The sequence below is a fragment of the Acomys minous genome (genome assembly GCF_964271855.1).
Source record: "Acomys minous genome assembly, chromosome: 17".
In the NCBI taxonomy this organism is placed as follows: Eukaryota; Metazoa; Chordata; class Mammalia; order Rodentia; family Muridae; genus Acomys; species Acomys minous.
In genome coordinates, this window is record NC_140500.1 from 67,803,124 (window position 1) to 67,828,987 (window position 25,864).

A 25,864-nucleotide genomic window follows, 5' to 3' on the forward strand; every position below is an offset into this window, starting at 1 on the left:
AGTAGTGTATTTTTCATAAAATGACTAATCTATGAGGAATAAATGAAAGTTTAAGTGCAGTATTAATGAACACATTGATTTATTTTTGTGTAAGCAAGTAAGCTTATGAGTATATTTGCATATATAATTGAATACTCACAACTAGTGATGGTAATCACTTATCAAATTTTTCTATTTTTCAAGGTCTTTAATATTAGGATATATGTATAGAATTGAAAAGAAAAAGAAAGTAAATGCATATTACTTTATTTACCATATAGGCTTGATGAGTTAATTATATTAATTGTTAGTAAATTTCAACCATATAATTATCTACTAATTTTTGCAATGCCTCCATATCTTCTTCTAAAATAGTTGTATAATTATATACTTTCAGGCCAATATTATAGAAAGTAAATTTTTTCCCTACACTCTCCACAATATTGTTGTCTGTTACCATTAACAATAGATATTTTAATGAATCTGAGTTAATATAAAACTGTAGTTTTAATATACACTGACTTGATGATGATGTAATGATTTTAAATATTTTTCATATATTTGTTGTCAATTTTTCTTTCTACTGTGAAGAAATATCTGTACAAGAACTTCAGCCATACTTCGATTAGATTATGTTCATACTAATGAGAGTTGGGATGTTTTATATAATTTTAATGTTAAATTAATATCATAAATATGGATTTTCATGGTAGGAGCTGGAGGAAGAAGACATGGTTATGATTTGATGGGAAAAGGAAAGGTGGCAAAGATGTAATTTCATTTTAACTAAAATATTCTTTAATGTAAAGGATCAGTTTCAAGTAATTTTGAATATTATAAAGGGTGCATCTTTATTGTATTTATTTTCTTTGGTGTACAGGAAAATTTTACTTTGATGCAATTTCTTTAATTTTGCTTTTGATACATGTGTTATCTTATCAAGTATATTAATATTAATTTTACATATGTAATTTGTCTCTTTTTTATCGTTCATGTTGAAGCATACAGAATGGGTCAGGCAAACAGCAGTTTATAGATAATTTGTGTGCTTATGAAATAGATAAATGGTTTTTTTGGGTGAACATAATTAAAATGGGAGGGTGCTAAAGATATTTAGTGAAATATCTAATAAATTTTAGTAAGATTAATTAAATTTAACTAAAAATTCTACACAGACTATAAAAAAAAGGGAGATCAAGTTCCATGATATATAAATTACACTGGTAATTATAATAATAAGTTTTTATGGCTTTTCAAGGTTCTTTATTGTTAGTTATTTCTCCAGACACTTCCTCCTCTACTTTGTCGTCCTATCACCCATTGCATTCAAGCCTTCCTGCTCTATTTTTTGATTTCCCCTATAATTGAACTTTTATCTATTTTTCATTACTCCTTTTCTCATTTCTAGTTATCCACTTAAGCACACATATGTAATAGTCAAAGACAATGAGAAAGAATATGCAGCATTTATAATCTTTATTGATTGTCAATACCTCAATCATAATTGCTTTTAGAATTATCCATTTAAATGTGATTTTCATAATTTTATTTTTCTTTACAAATGAATAATCTTGCATTGTGTATATTTACCCAGTTTTCACTATCCATGCATCCATTGATGGCATATAGACAATTTCCCCCTCCATATTGTGGATAGAGCAGAAATGAACGTAGATAAGCAGATAGGTATGTAGTAGGATAGAGTTCTTTGATTATATCCCCACAAGCTCTATAACCAGGTCATATGATAGATCTATTTCTAGATTCTCCTCTGAAAAGTACTCACTTTCTAACGTTATGAATAAATTAAAAATAAAATATTTATAGAAAGCTTGGATAATTCTGGAAAGTATATGCAATGTTTGGTTTAGTGAACGTAGCATAAATTTTTAGAAAACACATTTAGTGAAATAATGACATTTAGTCCAATTAATTAAACTGGATACATTAGTTAAATTTAAGGGATAAATATTTTAAAAAATATTACAGTTTATGAAAGGTTGGTGGGGAGTGAGAAAGAAAGATTACTTAAAACAAAATCAGTACCTTTCCTGTACACAAAAGACATGGACTGAGAAAAAATTAGGGAAACAACCCTCATTACAATAGCCACAAATAATATAAAGTATCTTGGTTTAACTCTAACCAAGCAAGTCAAAGACCTGTATGACAAAAACCACAAGTCTCTAATAAAGAAATTGGAGAAGGTATCAAAGAAAGATGTCCCATGCTCATGAGTCACTATGATTATGCTAGCTAAAATATCTTAAGAAAAGCAGTATACAGATTCAATGCAATCCCCATCAAAATACCAACACAATTTTTTACAGACCTTGAAAGACCAATTCTAAACTTCATTTGGAAAAATGAAAAACTGAATAGCTAAAACAATCCTATACAGAAACAGAATTTTCGCAGGCATTACCATCCCTAACTTCAAGCTATAGTAATACAGACCAATAGTAATAAAATTTTGCATGGTCCTGGTTGAACAATGGAATCCAACTGAAGACCTACAGGCACTTGACTTTTGACAAAAGAGCAAAAACCATACAATGTGGAAAAAAAAACTTCAACAAATAGTGCTGGCCTGAGTGTCTATATGTAAAAAATATATAATAATGCAAATAGAACCATGTTTATCACTCAGCACAAAACTCAAGTCCACATGGATCAAAGACTTCAATATAACACCAGGTACATTAAATCTATTAGAATAGAAAGTGGGGAAGAGTCTTGAACTCATTGGTCCAATAGATAACTTCCTGAACAAAACATTAACAGCCCAGGTTCTAAGATCAATACTTAATAAATTGAAATCCTTTAAGTTGAAAAACTTCACAAAGGCCAATGAAACTGTCAATACAACAAAACAACAGTCCATAGATTAGGAAAAGATCATCACCAACCGTACATACCTCAAAGGGTTAATATCAAAATATATAAACGATTCAATAAATTAACACCAACAAACACCAACTTATTCAATTTTAAAAAGGAGGTACAGAGCTAAATAGAAAACTCTCAACAGAGGAATCTCCAGTGTCCTAGAAGCAATTAAAGAAATGTTCAGTGTTCTTAGTTATCAGGGAAATGAAAATCAAAATGACTCTGTGATTCCATCTTACATCTGTCAGTATGGCTAAGACGAAATCCCCAAGTGATAGCACATACTGCAAAGGATGTGGAGATAGGAGACCACTCCTCCATTGCCAGTGGGAGTGCAAACTCTACAACCACATTGGGAAGCAATATGCTCTCAGAAAATTGGGAATAACTTAATCTTAAGACCCAGGTACATCATTCCCGGGCATATACCATGAAAAAAGGATATTTCATAGAAGCCTTATTTGTAATAATCAGAATCCGGAAACAATCTAGTTGTCCATCCATCAAAGAATGAATTAAGAAACTTAGGTACATTTACACAACAGAACACTAATTGGCCATTAAAAACAAGGAAATCATGAAATTCAGGCAAGTGGATGGAACTATAAACGATCATCCTGATTGAGGTTACCTTACAGAACCACACAGATGGTATATATTCACATATAAGTGAAATTTACCCCTATAATACAGGATAGACACACTACAATTCCCAGACCCAAAGAAGATAAGTATCAAGGAGGACCCAGGGGCAGATGTTTAAATCCCACTAAAAAGGTAGTGGTAGTGTTTGAAGAGAGAAAATCAGGTAGGAGAGGGACCACATTGAAAACGAGGGTGGAAATCAGACTTGGCAGGGATGGCCAGCAGAAAAAAAACAAAAAACAAAGAAAAGAAAAGAAAAAAAAAGAAAGAAATAAAGAAACTGTGGGTGGGGGCATCTCTGTGAAAAGTGGAGACCTAAGACTGGGTAGGCTTCTGGGTCAATAGGAAGGGCACTCCAGCTGTGACACCATAAAGGGGCCATGGAGACTGAACAGGTAACCCTCTGACTTGACAAGACTCCTAGGAGAGGGAGGGGAACATCAACCCACCCACAGAAACTTCCACCCAATATTTACTCTGCCTACAAGATGTGCAGGGATAAAGATAGAGCAGAGATTGAGGGAATGCCCAAGGAATGCCTGGCCCAACCCAATACTTGCCTAATGGAAGAGAGCCAATCCTGACACTACTAATGATACTGTGCTATGGATGCACAAAGGAACCTAGCAGACTCGTCCTTTGAGAGGCTCCAGCCAGCAGTGCTTCGAAACAATATTTTCAGACTCACAGACAAACATTGGGCAAAGTATAGAGAATCTAGTGGGAAAGTGTATGAAAGAAAAAAAAGGACCAAGAGGTGACAGGAGTGTCACCAGAAGACCAACAGAGTCAACTAACCAAGTCCTAGAGGATCTTGAGAAGACTGACACACTAGACAAGGACCATGCATGGATCTAGACCTAGGCTCCCTACAGAGATGTAGCCCACGAGCAGCTCACTTCATGTGGATCCACTAGTAAGGAAAGCAAGAATTGTTTCTGACATGGACTCTGCTGCCTGCTTTTTTTTTTTTTTTAAACAGAATCAATTCATTTTATTTTTCTTGTAAAAACTCTTATGTGGTAGCCACATCTGGAGCCTGGATCCTCTGAACAGACACGCTGGTGTGGGTTTTCACAAGATGATCAGTGAATCCCTGATAAGGAGACTTGGCGAACACAGTGTCTTTCCAGAGATCAGGTGTCAGGTAGCTGTAGGTCTTGGAAATGGCATCCAAAGTAGCCTTGGCAAAGTTGGCCAGGGTGATAGTACAGCCCCTGGCTGATGTGTAGCAGTCATCAATACCAACCATCATCAGTAGCTTCTTGGGCACAGGAGCTGAGGCAATGCCAAGCTGGGCCGCCTGGTTAAGGATACGAAGATCAAGTCCTTGGAGGAGATTTATCTATTCTCCCTGCCCATTAAGGAATCTGAAATTATTGATTTTTTTCCTGGGCACATCCCTAAAGGTTGAGGTTCTCAAGATCATGCCAGTGCAGAAGCACACACAGGCTGGCCAATGGACCAGGTTCAAAGCTTTTGTCGCTATTGGGGGCTGCTTGCTTTTTGATCACTTCCATCTGACAGGACTGTTTTGACAGGCCACAATGGCAGAGGTTGCACTTGATCCTAATGTGACTTGGTAAGCTGGCATGCATGGGAATGTCCTGTTTTTTTTTTTTTTTCTGAGGAATAGGGGAGTGTGAAGGAGTATCAGGGAGGGAGGGTATGAGACTGAGAGGAGAGGAGAATGGGGCTGAGATTGAGATGTACAGTGAAGTAATAAATTAATTAATTTATTAAAAGAAAAGTTAAATAGCAAAGAAGCAACTAATTAATAATAATATGGAGTGGTAATTGTTCATATCAGTACAGTGGACCTAAAAAAGCCTAGTGCCTCTGTCTCTTAAAAAATACTCTGGAGATTATACAGAAAGGTCAAGCCTAACATAGAAATCCCTAATTCCCGTTGAATAAGCATGCAACTCACTCACTGGAAAAATGGAAAACAAAATGAAGAGAAGTACATTATTATTTCATTGTGAATAATTTCTTGGGACTTTTAAATGAACATTTGTATAAAGAAATAAAATAAAAAGGAACTGTTTACTTGGATGTTCTCTATAGTTTTGAAGGAAGAGGCATAACATTGTGCAAACAAGAATGTAGTAAATGCAATTGGATTATTGTACATGAGGAGTACTGTTATGGAAGCCACATGATGAAATTCACTATAAAAGTATAGCAAATCTATCCATGTGTGTGAAGACTCTATGCTTGGATTTAAGTAGACAGTTGTATGGATTAAGACCTGATGGGGAAATTTTATTATGACAGATAGAAGCCAATGCATGTGTATGAGAAAATGGTAAATCATGGGAAATGTGTTAAAAATATAATAAGAAATAGAATATTCATACTAGCCTGGAAAAAAGAACATTTTACAAAGTGATATGAATTTATAAACAATCAAAGCCTCATGTTTGCTGATGAGGAAAATTATGCCATCAAACAAGAAGGGTAAATGAGTCAGTATCTAACCTTCAGCCTTCCCAACCCATAATTACTTTTAAGCAGTACAGCCAAGTATGAGTAGGGATAGCTTTCAAACCAATACTAAAGTAGACCCCTAGAATCTAAATCTTTATGAAAATTTTCAGTCTAGACATGTTTCAAAAAATCTTTGCTCTTTCGGTGTTCACAGTGAATGAACAGCTTTGGTGAAGAAAGAAGAATTTTCAAAACTCTTTTAATTTATTTCCAATAAATACCACATCTTTCAGAATGAAAATGTTTTGACTTCCTGGGGGGTGGCAGACACATAAAATGAAATTAAAAGTATGTAATGGATTTTAGCTATAGTTAAACACTTGCCAGATGTAAAAACATAATTATCACTGTTAAAATCATTGTTTACTAGGATGTTTTTTATTTATTCACTAGGAAAACTAACCTTTTCTTCACTAATAATTCCAAGGATAGTCTCTTTCCATGGGACTTAATTAAAAGGAAAGAGCCACCTATGCCTGCAATATAATGACACCTTTATGACATCAAAACCCTGCTAAGAGGCTGGAGAGAAGGTTTTGTCATTGAGGGCATGTATTGCCTTAGCAGAGGACCCAAGTTCAGTTCCTAACACCCATACTGGATGGCTTACCACTACCTGTAACTCCAATTTCAGAATATCTAATACCTCTGTCTTCCCTTGGGTACCTTGCTCACACATGCACTTCTCACATAGGGAAACACAAACATACACAAAATAAGAACAAATTTTGCATCTCAAAGTTTCAAATACTTCCACAATCACCCTCAAACCAGTATGGTTCAAATTGTCACAGTGATATGCCAGGAACTTGGTACCAATTAATTCTACTTGTCACTATGATAGACACCAAGACAAGAAGCAATCTGTGAGTAAAAATATTTACTTCGTTTATAGGTCACAGTCTATCAACAGGGAAAACTAAGGCAGGCATTCAAGACAGGGATCTGGGGTCAAGAACTTAAGCTGAGATCTTGGGGCAACAATGTTTATTGGCTTGTACTTTAAAACTTATTCAGCCCACAGCCTTAAAACCCAGAACCACTGCTCAGAGGTAACCATGGCCATGTCAGTCACTTTGAAAATCTGTCCACAGACTTATTTGTATGCCACTATGATTCTATTATTACTTTGACCTCATGTGTAAACAAAAAACACTCCCCACATTCTACCACTGCAACAATGCATTAAATTGAAATGTTACTAGTAAATCTTAGAGCATATGGGGAGGAGGCAAAGTTGTAATTGAGTGCTTGCATATGCATGAAAAAAATTAATTAAAACTGCAGTAGTGTGTCATTAAATATCTCTGACATGCTAAATCACTGGGACTGTTCCAGAGAAACGTGAAGGTAAGACATCTTTTCTAAACCTTAGCTTTCTAATGTCATACTCAAAGACTTATCCTGCTCCTTTTGCTGCTCCAGATTGTTTATCCAGAGCTCAATAAACACTCTAGCTGCTGCACAAACATTGCTTAGAATATTTTTTTAACTACATATGATCAGAGGAAAGTGCTGGCTTCAAAATCTCTAATGATTAGTTACATAGTAAATTCTGAATTCCCTCTTAATTTTCCCATCAGTTTCTTGAACAATTTATCACATCTAGGATCTGTAAGACTCAAAATCCATAGGGGAAAAGGAGTTGACCAAAACTAATTACATATGAAAATATTTAGACATTGACTCTGCTCAGAATATCTACAGCCATATCAAGATCATGGGAACAAAGAAATCCATACAAGAAAATTTCAAGTGAATCTGTCACCCGACAGACTCATTAGACAGGTATGTCTGGGAAGCCATGAAGCAGCAGAAGAAAAAATAAACCCAATTTCAATGAGCAAGCCTTCATAATTTAAAGATTTAGGGCCTGAGTCTCACAGTTCTTACTTCTCAAGTCTATTGATTGAAAGGTCAATATGCTCAAAATAATTTCAGCATATTGCAATGTTATTCCAAATTTAATAAAGTTTTTATTTGATTATGCAAAAACCAGTAGAGATTTTGCTTTTGTCAAATTCACAATTACAATAATGGGTTGCACAACTTGGGGGAGAAGCCCAAGACAAATACCAACTCCACTATTAAATTTGGGGATTACTTCTCAAATAACCACACTAGATAAATGAGTAGTACTGGCATGAATTGTTAAATAATATGACTATTTCCGAAAGTAAAAAATTAAAAACACAGTACTTAAGGACAAACCAACAAACAAGAGTAATAACCACATGAAATGGAAAGACTTTCATTGGTACTCAAATAATATGTTCCCTGATAAATGATTATAAAGCCAATATTTATAGTAGTTGTTGCTTTCTTTTATTTATTTGGTGTGTGTATGTGTGTATGTGTGTGTGTGGTATGTGTTTCTGTTCGAAGCAGATATGTGATTTCAGAAACGAGATAATGAAGAAAATAAAATATTTCTTTGTTATCCCCCACTTCACGGGATAGTGGATGAAGCAGAGCTCCATGTCTCAGTGTTTTATACTTTCTAAAACAAAGTTTTCTACCTAAGAATAAAAATTACCTTGTATCATAATGTTCTTCTTGTAGGTTTCTAGGACCCTCTGAATCCTTCTACTTTGCTATTCTCCCATGCTTCTCTCATCTAGAGTCCCAATAGGATGTCCTCCCCTCTGTCCCAGTTGCCTGGTAAGTGAAGGCTTTCATGGGACATGCCCCTTGGGCTAGTATGCAGATATAAGTGAGTATATACCATTTGAGTCTTTCTGCTTCTGGGTTAACTAACTCATTATGATCATTTCTAGCTCAATCCATTTGTCCACAAATTTCGAGAATTCCTTGTTTTTAATAGCTGAGTAGTACTCCATAGTGTATATGTACCAGGGTCCCGCTCAAACTATGGCACCAGGGAGGGACAATATAGGCTATAAACTTCAAACCCCTACCCAGATCTAGCCAATTGACAGAACATTCTCCACAGTTGAGTGGAGAGTGGGGTATGACTTTCACACGTACTCTGGTGCCTCATATCGGATCATGACCCATGGATGGGGAGACCTGGTGGCACTCAGAAGGATAGCAGGTTACCAAGAAGAGACTTGATACCCTATGAACGTATAAAGGAGGAAGAAGTCCCCCTCAGGCACAGTCATAGGGGAGGGGAGTAAGGAGAAAATGGGAGGGAGGGAAGAATGGGAGGATACAAGGGATGGGATAACCACTGAGATGTAACAAGAATAAATTAATAAAAAAAAAATAAAAAAATTACCTCATAGCCATAAAAGCAATTATTGTGAAAACAGATCAAGTCCTTAAACAGAGGGAGTTACAACAAGACTATTGTTTACATTTTTCATTAAAACTCTTAGCTAACTGAACATCCCTTATCTATCTCTTCATTACATATGTTCACTGAGAGTTTAACACAATAGTTCTTCATGTCATAGTTTAGTAAGTTTTAATGGTTTAAGGAGTTACAGTAAGATTACTGTTTAAATGTTCTCCCTTATTTTGCATCTGATTAAATGTTACTTGTCTATCTCTTAGCTCCACAAGTTGATTATAAGTTTAAAGTAATATATTTTAGTTATTAACTTTACACCCTGGGCATAGCCATAGCCCAATTCCTCTTCGTTTCCCACTCTCAATTTCCCCTCCTCTTCCTCCTTTTGCCTCCCCTATTCCTCAGATAAAGAAAGTGTCCCCATGCCATCTATCCCACCACATCAAGAGCCTGTCCTCTTCCTCTGTGACCTGGCAAGGAAGTCTTCAGGGAAACGCAAAGTAAAATGACTCTGAGATTCTGCTTTACACCTGTCAGAATGGCTAAGATAAAAAACTCAAGTGACAGCACATGCTGCTAAGGATGTGGAGAAAAGATAACTCTCCTCCAATGCTGGTGGAAGTGCAAACTTGTAAGACCTCTTTGCAAATCAATCTGGCACTTTTTCAAAAAAATTGTTATTCTTATGTTACATCCCTACTGCAGTTTTGCACCCTCCATTCTTCCTAGTCCCCCATCTGACCCCAGCACCTTTCATGCCCTTCAGACCTGCCACACTCTGTTTACCTTCAAGAAAAACAGCAGGATTACCAAGAATCTCAACTGAACATGACATAACAGTGTAGAATAACAGTAGGCACAAACCCACACATCAAGGCTTGACAAGACAACCCCTGTTGAAAAAGTAGGAGGAAAACCATCTCACTAGTAGGCAACACATTAAGATACCCTCCACTACCACTGTTAAGTGTCCCACAGGAACACCCAACTAACATCACTGTTATAGGTATGTGCAGAAGACCTAACTCAGATCCGTACAGTGTTCCTGTTTGTCACTTCAGTCTCTGTGAGCCCTTATGAGCCCTTATTAGTGGGGCATACTCTTATGGTATCTTGGAGTCCTCTGGCTCCTACAGTTCTTTCTTCCTCTCTTCTGCCAGTGTCCTTTGACTTGTGCTAAAGTTTGGCTATGAGTTTCTGAGTCTGTTCCTATTCATTTCTGGATAAAACATCTCCAGTGACAATTGGAGAATAGCAGAATACCATCAGCAGTCACTACATTGGTGCTTTACCCAGTTGTGTTTGATTCTATTCTGGGTCTCTAGACTGTTCAGCCTCTTGTTTTTGGTTATGTAAGCAATGTCAGGCATTGATTTTCTTTTGAAAGGGAGCCCATTAGAGAAAATCAACTTCTTTTGTTATTTTTAACTCTAAGACCCCTTTTATTGGTCATTAATGATAATAGATTTCTTGTGTCCATTTTCTGTTCATTTATAATTTGTCCTTCTTTTCATTATTTCTGCAGACACCCCTTACACCTGTGCATTTTAGTTAATAAATCCTAGTACTGTTGTTAAAGTTTTCCATTGAAAAAGGATAAAATCCATCATGAGCCTCATTCTTTTTTCTCTTTTTTAATTTTTTTGTATTTTTCATTTGTTCAATTTACATCCTGATTGTAGCCCTTCCCTTGTTGCCTCCTGATCCCTCCCTTTCTCTCTCCCTCCCCTAGTCCTCAGAAAGAGGAGACTTCCTCCTCTAAAATCTGGCCTCAGTCTATCAAGTCTCATCTGGACAGCCTGTATCCTCTTCCTCTGTGGCTTGGCAAGGCTGCCCCACCAGATGGAATTGATCAATGTGTCATGGCCAGAGTTCATGTCTGAACTAGTCCCCATTCCCTATATTATGAGACCCACAAGCAGACTGTGCTGTCTATCTACTACATCTGAGCAGAGGCTCAAGTTTCTCACCATACACAGTCCTTGGTTTGTGCATCAGTCTCTGCAGCACCCCCTGCTCTGCCTGGACTTGTTGACTCCATTGGCCTCCATGTGGAGGTCTTGACCCTTCCAGGTCCCTCTATTCCTCAACTCTTCCCTAAGACTCCCTGGACTCCACCCCTTACTTTGTCTGTGTGTCCCATCATCTGCTTAGATCCTCTGCTGGGTGAAGTCTTTCAGAGGACCTCAACAGTAGGTTCCTTTCCTGTTCCTTCTCTTCAGCTGCTTTTGGGTTCTATTCTATATGCCCTTCTGAATGAGAATTAAGAATTTTGCCTAGGGTCCTCTTGTAATTAAATTATTTTTGCTCTGTGTATTGCAGTGTGGCTATCCCGTATAATTTGGCTAAAATCTACTTATGAGTAAGTACATACCATAGTGTCTTTCAGGGTCTTGGTTACCTCACCCAGCAATGATCTATTCTAGTTCTATACATTTGCCTGAAATTTTCAAGATTTCCTTGTTTTTAATAGCTGAGTAGTATTCCATTGGTTAAATGTACCACAGTTTCTTTATCCATTCTTTGGTTGAGGGACATCAAGATTATTTCCAGATTCTGGCTATTGCAAATAAAGCTGTTATGAATATAGTTGAGCAAATGTCCTTGTTGTATAATGAAACATCTTTCTTTACAAACCTTGAATGAACAACTCTCAACTTCCTTTAAAAAAAAAAAAACCAAAATAGCTGTGGCAATCTGGTACAATGAAAGATCATCTGAAGGTATTTTCATCTCTTATCTCAAGCTGCACTATAGAACAACAGTAATAAAAATGGCATCATACTGGAATAGAAAAATACAAGTGTATCAATGGAATCAAGTAAAAGACTCAGAAATAAAACCACACACACATCAATAGGCAATTGATATTTGCCAAGAAAGGCAAAACCATACAAAAATTGTATATTCAACAAATAATGTTGGTCTAATTGGATGTCTACTTGTAGAAAATTGCAAATAGTCTCTTATTTATCACCCTGAATAAAACTAGAGTTCAAGTGGATTAAATATCTCAACATAAAATTAGACACACTAAATCTTTAAGAAGAAAAAGTGGGAAGAGCCTTGAGCTCACTGGCACAGGAGACAACTTTCTGAAAATAACATCAATAGCTCCAGCTTTAACAGAAATTATTAATAAATGGGACTTCCTGAAACTGCAAAGCTTCTGTAAGGCAATGAACACTGTCAACAGCCTAAAGACAGGGAAAAGATCTTCACCAACCCTGCATCTGGCCAAGGTCTAATATCCAACATATATAAAGAACTGAAGAAATTAAACACTGCCAAACCAAATAATTCAATTTTTTAAAAAAGCGTACAAAACTAAACATAGAATTCTCAACAGAGGAATATTGAATGAGTGTGGATTGCTTAAAGAAATGCTCAAAGTCCCTAGTCATCAGAGAAATGCAAATCAAAACAACTCAGAGATTCTGTCACTTTATAAAGAATAAGTGTACTATAATAATAGCCAGCCCAAAAATATGCAAACTCCTCCAAAATATCTCTTGGTGCAGAACCTCAGGTGTACCGAGATCTCTTGCAGCTAAAAAAAGTAATCAATGTTGTGAGGTTTACATCAAGAAAGAGGTTGGTACAATCATGTAACAATTGTCTTTTCAAATAATTTTAATAAATATTTTACATATGCATTTATATTATCACACATATAAAATTACTCTAGCAACAGAAAGAATAACCATGAATATTTATACATATGTTACATTTGTAGTGTTTTGGCTATTTGTATTTGGCAGATTTAAAGAAAATATCTTTCCTATTTTGATGAGTCTGAAATACTAAATGTAAATCAATATCTCATCATTTTCAAGTTAAAACATCTATCTATACCTAAAAATATCTTAACTTCTAAATAACTAAGCTTAATTGAAAAACTAAATAATCTAGTCTTCAACAACACCAGAGACTTGAAAAGGAATAAAATTGATTACCTGAGTATGTAGAGAGAGCAGGTTAGCAGCTTCCCAAATGAGCAGATGACAGAGTCAGTTTACTGCCTGAACAGTCATCCAAAATTCTCTGTAAGTTTGGAGCATCATCTTCAGGATTCTGGTCCAATATATCTGACAGACTAAAAAAATATGGATCATCTCCTTAGATTTGAGATTCCATTTATACCTATCAGAGTGGCTAAGATCAAAACTTCAAGCAACAGCATATGCTGGAGAGTATTTTGAAAAAGGGGAGTACAAACTTGTACAAGCACTTTGAAAATCAGTCTGGCTCTTTCTCAAATCCCAGTCATACCACTCCTGGGAATATACCCAAATGAGCCTCACTCTTATAATAAAATCCTTTCAAAGTAGTATTTTTTAAAAATTTTGTATATAGAAGGAAGTTGTGCTAAGGGAGAGCACAGTCATTTTTGCCTCTTATAGATTTTACTATGTCTTATAAGGCTATATTTGTAATTCAACATATTTTTGGATAATTTAAAAAATATATTTTATTAATTTATTCATATTACATCTCAATTGTTATCCCATCCCTTGTATCCTTCCATTCCTCCCTACCTCCCATTTTCCCCTTACTCCCCTCTCCTATGACTGTGACTGAGGGGGACTTCCTCCCCCTGTATATGCTCATAGGGTATCAAGTCTCTTCTTGATCACCTGTTATCCTTCCTATGAGTGCTGCCAGGCTTCCCCATCCATGGGGCATGCTTAAATATGGGGCACTTATATCTGAACACTAGCCCAAGGGGCATGTCCCATGAAAGTATTCACTTACCTGGAAAGTGGGACAGAGAAGAAGACTTTCTATTGGGACCCTGGGTGAGAGAAGCAAGGGAGAATGGGGAAGTAGAAGGATCCAGAGGGTCCTAGAATTCAACATATTTAATGCAGTTTTTGCTTTTAAACTTCAACAAAAATTTCAAACAAGAGAAGGTAATTAAATACAGCATCTTGTGACTCTAGTTTTTAATCACTCACCCATGTTCTCATATCTGTATTTGCTTTAGGTGTCCTTCTGCATGGCTGAGGATTTCTGCAATTAAATTGGTTTTCAGGTTTAGAGTCCTTTACAAACAGCCATTTATTACAGCTACACATGTAGTCAGTTAATGACTTGAGATCTCCCAGGGGCTTACTGATTTATGATGATTAACAGTCTTTCTCTCTACCACAGCATAGAAGGTGACTTATGCCCGAATACACCGCAATGACTTGTTCTTCTTTCCTTTGTATTGTAGAGATAAAACACTCTGACCAGAAACAAATTCTTTTGAAGAAAGGGTTGATTTAGCTTACACTTTCAGGTACATCATTAAAGGAAGTCAGGATAGGAACACTAATAGAAACTTGAAACACAAACCTGAGAGAAATGCTGTTTGCTATTTTTATCACAGGAACATGCTTACTTAGCTTTCTAATAGCAGCAGCAGCAGCAGAAACAACAGCAACAGCAGCAGCGGCAGTAGTAGTAAGGGTGTTTTTCTTTATATTAGTAGTAGGAGGAGGAGGATTAGTAGTACAAGTCCTTAAATATTTTAAGATTATAATATAAGTATATCATTTTCTTCCCTTTTAGCTACCCACTACCCCTATACACACTTTATTGCTCTCTTTCAAAGTAATGTTCTCCTTTTTAAGGTTGTTACATACATATATACATTATGTATATATTTAGAAAGTCGGGGACTGTACATGGAGGAGAGGGCCAGGCACACTCACTGAGATAGGATATGGAAAAAGGTATACAGGTTCTGGTTTGTTTGAGAGGTTGCATATGGTGTAGAAAGGGCCTGTAGGTGATGACCAGGTAGGCAGGCTCCTGGAACAAGCCTAGAAATGGATTGAGGTATAGAAATGTGTGACGATACGTGACTAATGCTCTGGATATGGGTCATGATCTAGATCTGGGACTCACATAAGGTGTGTGCATGGGAAGGTCAAACAGACACACATGTGTAGACAGTATAAAAGGATGCTCAGGCTCTGGCTCTGGCATCTTTATACAGCCCATGATTACATCAACTAGGAATTGTGCTACCCACAGTGAGCTGGATCTTCTTCATCAATTAACAGTTAAGAGAGTTTCCTCTAGCTGTATATATAGACAAATCATATCTGGGAAACCCTTCAATGAATACTTCTTTCTCAGATGACTCTTGCTTGTATTGAGTTGACAGTTTATGTTAAGTAAGATTCAAATTGCCTAGGGTGCCATGTAATTAGTGTAAAATCCTGTGCTTCGATTTTCTTTTCTCTATATATCTGTCTTTCCTATATTCTATATTTTCATTTCTTGTTTTGTATCTTATGAAATGATATAAAAATGTTCAAGCTTTTCTTTTTAATCAGTTAAGAGACCATATAATCTCAGAACAAAATGTAACAGAGAAAGTCACTTTTTTACTGCCCTCAGCCATAACCTACAACTTTCAGAATAACAGGAAACTAGGATTTCAAAACCAGCAGTTTATTCCAATTCCAGTTATTTCCTAACTCCACTGTAGTCTCATAACAAAAATGGTCATTTTATTCTATGAATATCTGGATAAATAAAGGGAATACCCTACAATTTTAAGTGGCTAGTTTGAAAACTTCACATAACATTGGGTAGAATATTGTTTATTTATAATCCCAACTGATATAATTTCTGAGAAAGTATCATCACTAAATAAGTGTTATTAAAAATAGCACTGAATCCAGGAAAAGCTATTGCACTCAATAATTCATCTGTAAAAACACCAGCACAAAACATTTTAGGTAAATCTAAATATGTGACTGAATCACTATAAATGTTTCATGATAATTGTGAGATGGGGGTATCCAAACTGGAAATTACCATATCTCACACAAATTCATGATGTGATTCAATCATTAATGTTTTACTTAGAATCTGGGAATTTTGAATCTGTAAAAGTAAGCCTGACACTGGAATATGTAAGACAGGGTTATGCTATTACTCTAAGCATGGTCATCTTTTTAAGAAATCTTGTTGTATTTCTCTTTCTATGAATTATAGTTTTATTTAATGAAGTATGTCACTTAAAAAAACAAAACATTAGAATATTACAGAACACTGTATTACTGAGTAGACTGAAGTCAAGCCCTACCCAATAATAGATGCAGTAGAGATTTTGACTTAAAAGTTTTTAAGCCTGATCCCATTATATTTTATGCATATATTTTATGCAAATTAATGAAGTGAAAGCCTGAGGTCACATCTACAATGTTGCTCAATACGAAATCCATGCTCTCCTACTTCCTTATAGATAAATATCTCTTCGTATATCGATTTCACTTTGGTGAAAGTCAAGTAATTGAATAAAACTCTGTGTCAAATTAGAGGAAAAACTGAAGTACATTTACATTAAGACAACACTCTGGAAAACAAAGGAATTAAAGTTAGGTAAGTGTTCTCACAAGCTGATCTTCTGTAGCTTATGACTAAAGTCATGAAAGTACATGATTATGCATTATCCTGAGTGTAGAACACAGGAAAAGAATGGTTTGATGATGAGAGGCAGGTACTTCCACTATCTCCACCTCCTGAAAGCAGTACCGAGGAATTGGTTGAAATGCAAACATTTATGACATCTCAAATAGCCTATATATTCACATTCTTGAATTCACTTGACAACCTGGCCTCTAAATTATTTACTCAACCAAGTCAATAGAATACATGGTAGCCTTCCATGTTTCTTCTAGTTGGTCCAATATCTCATAGAATGGCTTTTTCCCCTGTCATAGTTGAGTTCATTTTGAGCATAAAAAAAAGTGATAAACATAACTGTACCTATGATTTAAGGAGCATATTTACAAGGTTCAGATTATCCAATTTGTAATAAATATTTTGTCAAGGATACTCTTCTTAGCTTAATGAACACAAGTACAAGGTGACGGCTTACCTACCTCCTCTGATACTTTTTCATTCCCTATCTAAAATATTGGGTTTTTATCTTAAATTTTCTGTACTGCTAACTGGATGTTATTATTCTAGTTTCCAGGAGAGTGGGTACAACTGGACAAGCGTCTTACATGTCTACCTAGGATGGTGTCCTTTAACAGATACTGTGAGAAACTCTCCTATGAATGTGTAAAAAAAATCAGGAAAGATGAAAAATGATGAACTTTATTCCATAAAAATAACAAAGATAATTCTCCAAAAATGGTAAAACTTTCACACATGGTAGAAGGTCAATCATAGCTTCAGAAGTTAGCTGGTTAAATTTACTAAAGTTATAATAATTTGTGCAGAGAAAAGTTTGTACAGAGAATAAAAACTAAAATTGATTTTTCTACACCACTTTCATTTCTATTTAAGTTCTCTTTAATGCTTTTTTTAATCTCTTTGTGGAATTCATTTCTTCTGATCCTCACTAATATTCATCAATTGAATCTGCCTTACTTTTGTTTTCCCTTGGGCAATACTCAGGCATTTACTCTAATTAAATTTATAAATTCATTGAGTTGGTTTTTTGTTTCTTCTTTAAATTTCTTGAGTTCTTTGAGGAACATTATGATTTCTCTTACAAATTTTCTACCCTGTACTTCATGTGGATGATTTTCATTGGCAAGTATTTCAATAGTACTGGAAGGTTTTACAAGGGAAGGGATATACTTTGGACTGTAATGTTGTTTGTATTTTTCTGATGAAACATTGGCATGTGGACCTATGTTTAGTTCTTTGCCTAATATGCACAAAGCAAACTGGGATAGAGCACAGAATATATGGGCCAAATTAGGTTGGAAGTTGAATATAACTTAAATGGGATGAAATCAGGACTACTCAGAAGATATGCATTTAAAACCATTTGATACTTATAAAATTCTCATGGACTGATGGTAAAATGTATAAGAAATGATATCAGTGCAAAATGAATATAATATAAAGCATAAATAGGTAAAATATTGTCAGAAAATGATCTCAGGGTAAGAAAAAAGAGAAAGACAGAAAAGAAAAATTCATTATATAGCAATAAAAGTTTTAATTCATAAAGCAAATTAATCAAGTATGCTGAATACATATATGGTCAATATCAGGATGATTTAGATAAAGAAGACATTTTTTCCTTTTTCTCTTATATTCTCCCATTTTTATTAAATATTTTTATTTTTTACATATACATTTATGTTATTATACACACACATATATAACAAGAAGAACTGTGACCCAATCAGGAATTATTTGAGTTTTACATTCTTAGTGTTTTGGCTATTTGTATTTAATAACCTTGAAGAAAACAGCATTCCTAACTTGATCCATCTAAAATTCTGAATGTAAATCAGTATCTATCATGTGTCATCATTGTCAACCTAGAACATCTATCTAGACCGAAAAACATCTTAACCACTAAACAACGAAGCTTAGTTGGTCTTCAATTCCATCTGAGGCTAGAGAAGGAATAAAATTCATTACCTGAGTATATCAGAAGTGCAGGTTATCAGCTTTCCAAATGAGAGGATGACAGAGACAGTTTGCTACCTGAATAGTCACTCAAAACTCTCTATAATATTGGAGAATCATGTTCAGCTTTCTGGCACAATATATCTGACATGCATATTTGTGAAGAAGGAATGGAGAAGGAAAGTTTTAGTAGTTACTAGGAGAGTCATAAATAGTAACATGTTGATAGCAGATTTAAGACGTCCATTTCTAATGCAGATTATCTGTAAAGAAAAAAATCAATGAAAACATATTGAACTTTGAACTATGCCACAGACACATGAGACTATTTCATTAAAAATAAAAATACTTTGAATGTCTGGATAAGGGAATACCAAATACGTAAACAGAGATCTTAAAACAGGAAAAAAATAGTATCATTATATAGAAATGTATATAAGGTAAATATATATGGAATAACTGAAGCATGATATAATAAAAATTCAGAACAATGAAAGCAGAAGGAGAATAGATTAATAATGGAAAGTTTCTTAATAAAGAAAAAAGCCAGTATCCAAGGCCTCATGAATTGTACTTAATTACAAAATGAGTGACTACTCATCTGCTTCTAATCATAGAAATGAATAAAAGAGGAGGAATTACTTTGTTGTTAGTTTTCCAAAACCATGAATACTCAAATATAGTAACATTTTAAAAATAACAAAATTATTAATTACAATTCAGTATAAATAATATATGTTGTTGCAAATTTTTCAAATAATACTGGCACTTCGATGGTATATTAAAGGAAGTATCCATTGTAACCAAGTGAGATGGAGTTAACAGAAGCTTAACATATACAAATCATAAATGTGATCGACACTTGGAAATAAAGGGAATATCAATATCATGTCAGTATATACAGAACAAACCATTTGATAAATTTCAATAACTGGATGATATTTCTCAGCACACCTGGATTGTTAATAATCTATCTATATTCAATAAATGATGTATACACCAAAGCTTACTATCAACTATCAACCCATATCAACTAATGATTAAAGACATTAAAAAACATTTTTAACTTTCAAACATGTTTCTTTCTTAGAGACTGCAAGTGATCACAGGATATTCTTACTTTATTATCTGAAAATTATTACTTTTTTATTGTACTGATTATCTTCAAAGATAAATATATTTATATACATATTTATATTAAAACAATTATAATGAAATTACTATTCATTTAAAGGCTATTGTTAGTTAGTTTTCTATAACTGTATTTGTTTTCCTGTTTCTCTCTTAACCCCATTATCACACAAATAATGAGATTGTTTTATATTTGTTTAATAATAATTTTCCCAACACGATAACTGAACAGTTGTTACTGTGTTCTTAATCATGTAACCTTGTTACATCCCAGTCTACATCCCAAAGATATTTGTACTTTGTAGTTTTCCTCAGCTTCAGCTCCTTCCTCATGTCTCTTGGACCATTCATGTGGTTCAATCACCTGGATGAATCCCTTAATTCCTTCTGTAACTCTTCCCTTTCTTGGAATATTGTTCAGCCTTCTTCTCTCCCCTGCTCAGTGATTGGTTGTAAGCTGCTTTATTGGCATATCAAGGTAAAATTGATGAGTAGTGTTTACACAACATTGAGACAGGAAATTGTCAGGACAATGCTTGTATCCACATACAGGGGATACAGAAATCAACATTTAAATTACACAATAACCTTATATCTACAGCCAATGTGATAAAATAAATTATTATATTCTAGCAAGGCATTATCTAAATGATTTCATGCAATAATTTAGCAGGAATTGAATGTTGCATATCATAGCTCATAAAGGGGAAAAATCTCAAGTCTAAACGTAAACATTTACTACAGTCTCATGTTAGTACAAATTTTATGTAAACAATTAAAATATTTCAAGTCAAATTTTAACATTTATCACAAGAAAATATGTGGTGGGGTGGAGGTCCCCTACTGTCACAGACCTAGGCAAGAGGAGTAGGGAGAAAGAGGGAAGGAGAGAGGAAGAAGAGATACAAGTGAGGGCATAATAATTAAGATGTAATATGAATAAATAAAATAAATAAATAAAGTAATGTACTGTAAGAACCAAAGATTCACCACATATTTCCTTTCATACAATTCTATCTACAACTAAACTTTTGTGTTTGTGTTCTAGTCTTTCATTTATTTCAATGAATTTTTTCTATTAAATTTAAATTATATGGTGTTTATCTATTTACTTCTGTATATGCTGTTGTTTTTGTATATCTTAAATATGTAACACAATGAGGAATTATAATTAGATAAAACATTTTTATGTTTCTTTATTTTCATATCCAGATTTTAATTTTGTGACTGTGCCATTCATGGTGCCACACATGAAACAAGAAAAGTCCATGCATGCTGGTTAATATCTGTAATAATCACCCTTGGAAGAAAGAGACAGGGAGGATCAAAGTTTCCAAGATAGCCTGAGTCGTACACCAAACTCAGTATAAAACTGAACACTGAAAAATACAGATCTGTAAGTCTGTGGGGTAGTCTCATTGGCATGCCTAAGCACACCTAGAAATAATAATGTAGTAAAGATGAGATGGACTTTCGAAGGAATAGTTAAGAAGTACTCTCACTTATTTTTCCTAATAAAGGGCTTACTAGAGAGAATAATATTTATCCAAATGACAGAAATAAGACTTACATGTGACCCCTGTTTCATTGATAAAATAATCCTGAGTGCTTTATATCTTCAACTCACTGTTGATGAATAATTCAAACTTCTTGTACTCTCTGATTAAACAAGATAAGGTTTTCATCAATCACTCACACATGGCTTAATAGTCTTTCCTCTACCAGGTCCTTTATCTATAACTCTCAGACCAGGAGCCGCAGATCTGAACAACCTCTCCTGAAAATAGACTTTTCCCTTGCTAGCCTTATTTATTTATATGAAAAACTAGCAACGCTCTCAACATCCAACTGAATGATCCTTGGGAATCTCTCATACTTATGGTCTTGATGTTTCCCTAAATGGATTCTTTACCCCTCTTCAGTGACAACTGTCCCCCCTCCTTTTTTTTTTTTTTTTTGGTAAATTTTATGTTTTATGTTACTCAGGAGTTAAATTAATGTATAATTAGCCTGTATGACCAAAAAAGGAAAGGAATTTGGACAAGTTTTAATCCTTTATCTCATTAATATTTACAGAAAAGGAAAATAGTCTACAAAATATTTTTTTAAAATACTCTTTTATAGACTACAATGAGCACTGGTGATGTCTGTGTTGAAAGAAAGAGTCATATCCCTTTTGACATGAAAACAATTATTTGCTTGCTAACAAAAAAGAAGAAAAGAATTATGTAGTGTCAGAAAGTTTTTAATCACCAAAAACATACTGTTATTTCCACTATATGACACAGCAGTTGAGTTTCATAAGCATTCAATGGTATGGCTAAACACAACAGAGCAACAAAATCCATTAGACCTGGGTTCAAATTTTAATATGTTAACTAAGTAAATAATAAAATAACATAAGTAAACCTAGGAAATATCATGGTATTTTTCCTTTTGGCCAGTAAAATTTAAAGAATTTACTAATGCATTCAATTTCATACTATTTTATCTTACAGTCATACTTAACACATATTTAACTTGGAAGGGATTGTTTGACATGGACATTAGAAAGAATGTCCACAAATAATGAAGAACCTAGAATGTGAACTCAGGCTCACTTGCCCTACACTAGGCCTTTACAGTTAATTACTCATAGTAAAGCAGTTTTACCATTAAAACAAATATAACTCCAAGGCTTGGGGGTGAACTAATGAAGCAGAAAAGGACTAAAATAATGCTTATCACAAAGTAATGCCTCAATAAATGTTAGATTTTGATGTATTTCAAGTGAGAATATTAAGATTCAGAGGGAATACAAAACTCTCTCAAGGTCTTACAGGTAGCAAGTAAAGCAATTAGGATTCAAAGCCTCATCTTGCTACCAAACCTGTTTTATTCCATCACAGCTTGCTGTCTCAAATGAGAGAGATAAATTGAATCTTGATTAATAAATGAAACAGTGCATTTGCTTTTATCATCTTACTGCTCTAGGGTAGAGTTTTCAATCCATTCTCTTGTGGAAAGGGCAGTGAGACCAACAGGACCTTATGTCTTAGTGATTGCTTCTCCATCTGGCATGATTGAGTAAAGGCCGGAGACTTAGGAGGAAAATCAATTCACTCTCAGCTGTCGCCTTTCTTTCCTTCTTACATGTGTTTTACGGCATCTGCTGCTGCTGTTTCCTTCACACCTATGGCTCTCAATCATTTTATTTTCCAAGTTAAAATTAAACTGCTCTCTAAGGGTGTCCTCCTGGCTCATTGCTAAATAATGCAATACATGATGTCCCACCATGTTCTACTTCCGTCCCTGGTGAGTGGACAAAGACAGAGCATATGGAGACGTTATGACACAGAGATGCCAGAAACTCTGCAAAGCTGCCTCCATGGAAGTTCTGAATTGTTCAATGTCTTTTATAAAAGGAGATTTAATCCAATGTAAGAGGAATATGGCTCTTTACAGTTTAGAGTAGCTTGCTCAGAATTTTCCTATAGGTCAATAAAGAATTTAGCAAATTGAACTGAAAAGGACTTTTTAAATCTACAAGTTGCTATCCATGACTACCCAGAGATACCAATTTAAAAGGATTATGTTAAGTACATTCAGCTAGTCTCAATTCAATGGAGCTTTGAAAAAAGATCATAATTTGCCTATTGAATGAAAAATCCTATAAAATAAATTTCAAAATGATTCTTATGTGAAAGTGTGTGTGTGTGTGTGTGTGTGTGTGTGTGTGTACATTAAATAACTTAAAATATATAACTCACATTTGGCTTAATTTATGTTTCTATACTAGAATAAAAATTGAACCATGTAGATAAAAGCTATTTGCAATTATTTCTCTTTTATCAGATAGCTACAAAATATGTAGTATTATTTTTTGAGATCCATAAGCACTGAAAAATTTTAACATGAATAAGTACATTGGCAGATGAAAGTATGAATAAAATCATAGGAAACTAACATTAAAGAGTTTATGTATATGAATGGCAGACTACTTTAAGTCACTGAAGCACAGACTTTAAAAGATAATACAAATAAATATCAATACTTTGCCCAATGAGCAATTCTTGATACAGGGCTTCTTCGTTTTTGGGATGTTGGATGTGTTGAAAGAACTAACATGATGAGAAAACAGAAGAAATGTATGTTAAATATACATGTTGTGGTGGTTTGAATAGGAATGGCTCCCAAAACTCCAATTTTTTTAATGCTTGGCCCTTAGGGAGTGGCACTATTAGAAGGTGTTGGATTGTTAAAGTGGTTGTAGCCTTGCTAGAGGAAGTATAGCACTGTATAGGTGGGCTTTGAAGTACTACATGCTCAAGCTCTTCCCAGTATGTCACACAGCTTCTTTCTTCTGACTGCAGACTAAGATGTAGAAATCTCAACTCTTTTTCAAGCACCATATCTGACTGCAGGCTGTTATGTTTCTTCCCATAATGGAAATAGACTAAAGCTCTGAAATTGTAACCCAACCTGAACTAAATGTTTTCCTTTGTTATAGATGCAATAGTCATAGTGTTTCTTCAAATCAAAAGAACCTCTAACTAATACACATTTAGGATATCATGAGTTTAATGTAACACATCCTAGTCCAACCGAATTTCTCCCTTTTATCCAAGTAGATGATATATACTTATTGTTTGTTTGTAGTTTAGAGTACCACCATTTTATGCATGATATTGCACGTGAATTGGGTCCAGTTCTGTGATGACCCTACAACTGGTTTTTTAGGACTCTGGAACTATTTGCAGAAACAACATGAAAAGGTTTGCAGTTTGAGTTACAAAACCACTCTAGTTGGAGTTTCAAAGGCAGAAACTCTAAGAGAAATATGAACAGTAGAGACCTAATCAATGAAATTTTAGAGAGAAATAAGGATATTTTCCAGAAAGGAATAGAAGGCATTTCTATTGTATCATGAAAAAAAGAACTGGCTTCATTCTGCTTGTGTTTTGGATGAGGACTTGAGTGAGAATTAAGGAGTAATATACTAATTCATGGGGTAGAGAAAATTTCCAGAAGATATCATTAGGCTGTAGCAATGAGTACTGCTTATTGTTCATTAAGGTCTCTAGTGAGCAAGTTTAACCAGGCAACATTGAAACTTTCTATTATTGTTGAAGAGATTGTTGGCATTACAGAGAAATCCAGTAAGTTGCCCTCAGACCTAAGAAATGCATACTGAAATAAGACTCTTCCTAGAATGTTTAGTTTAGTGAAGACAGGGCCTAAACTGAGAATTGTATTTCTATAAAGAGCTGATTAAGAAGGTATTTCCCTAGACTAAATTTAAAGAAGTTGATGCAACTGTTGTCCAAGGCAGCATATTTTGTCCCAATCATGGGACAGAATATGGCAGCACTGTTTACAACACACTGATTTTACAAGATTGAGGAGGCCATTGGGTATCCACAAAGCTGTTGAGACTAGGTAATGAGTTTTAGAGTTGACATGCCTGTAAGTTGACTTGGAAAAATACTGTATAAAACAGTTAAGGTGAAATGTAAATTGAGACAAAGAATTAAAAGTATTGGAGATATCAGAACCATTTGACGACACTTAGGAAAACTCTTAGGAGAGAATCTAGAAAGAAAGAAAAGCTATTTTTGCTGTCATTACTAGAGGAGGAAGAAAGAATTGACTCAAGCCCTTTGGAGCCTGGGTGGTTCCATCCTGAGTCCTTGATGCTGAATATAGAGCTAAAGGACTGTATTTTTTACCTGCTCAGTTTAAAATTGTTTTGGTCAAGTCATTTCATGCTACTTCTGATTTCTTCCATTTTGCAACAGGAATACTTCTTTTGCATTTTTGATTAAATTTTTACCAAACTATTTAATTTATAATAAAACACTAGACTATGTTATTATTATAATCTCTTAATAATCTACAATTTATATGAATTACTTTCCATGAGAGAAAATATATACTATTAAAGTGTATAGAACAAAAGAAGAAAAACAGAAACACTTTTTAATGGTAGCTCTTGATACACTATCATAGTGAGGGTCACTATCATTTCTGTATCTGAACTACACTTACCAGTCAGTAGAATTAATTCTCTATAATAAAGAATGCTACATAATAGTCTAAGACTTAATCTTTTAT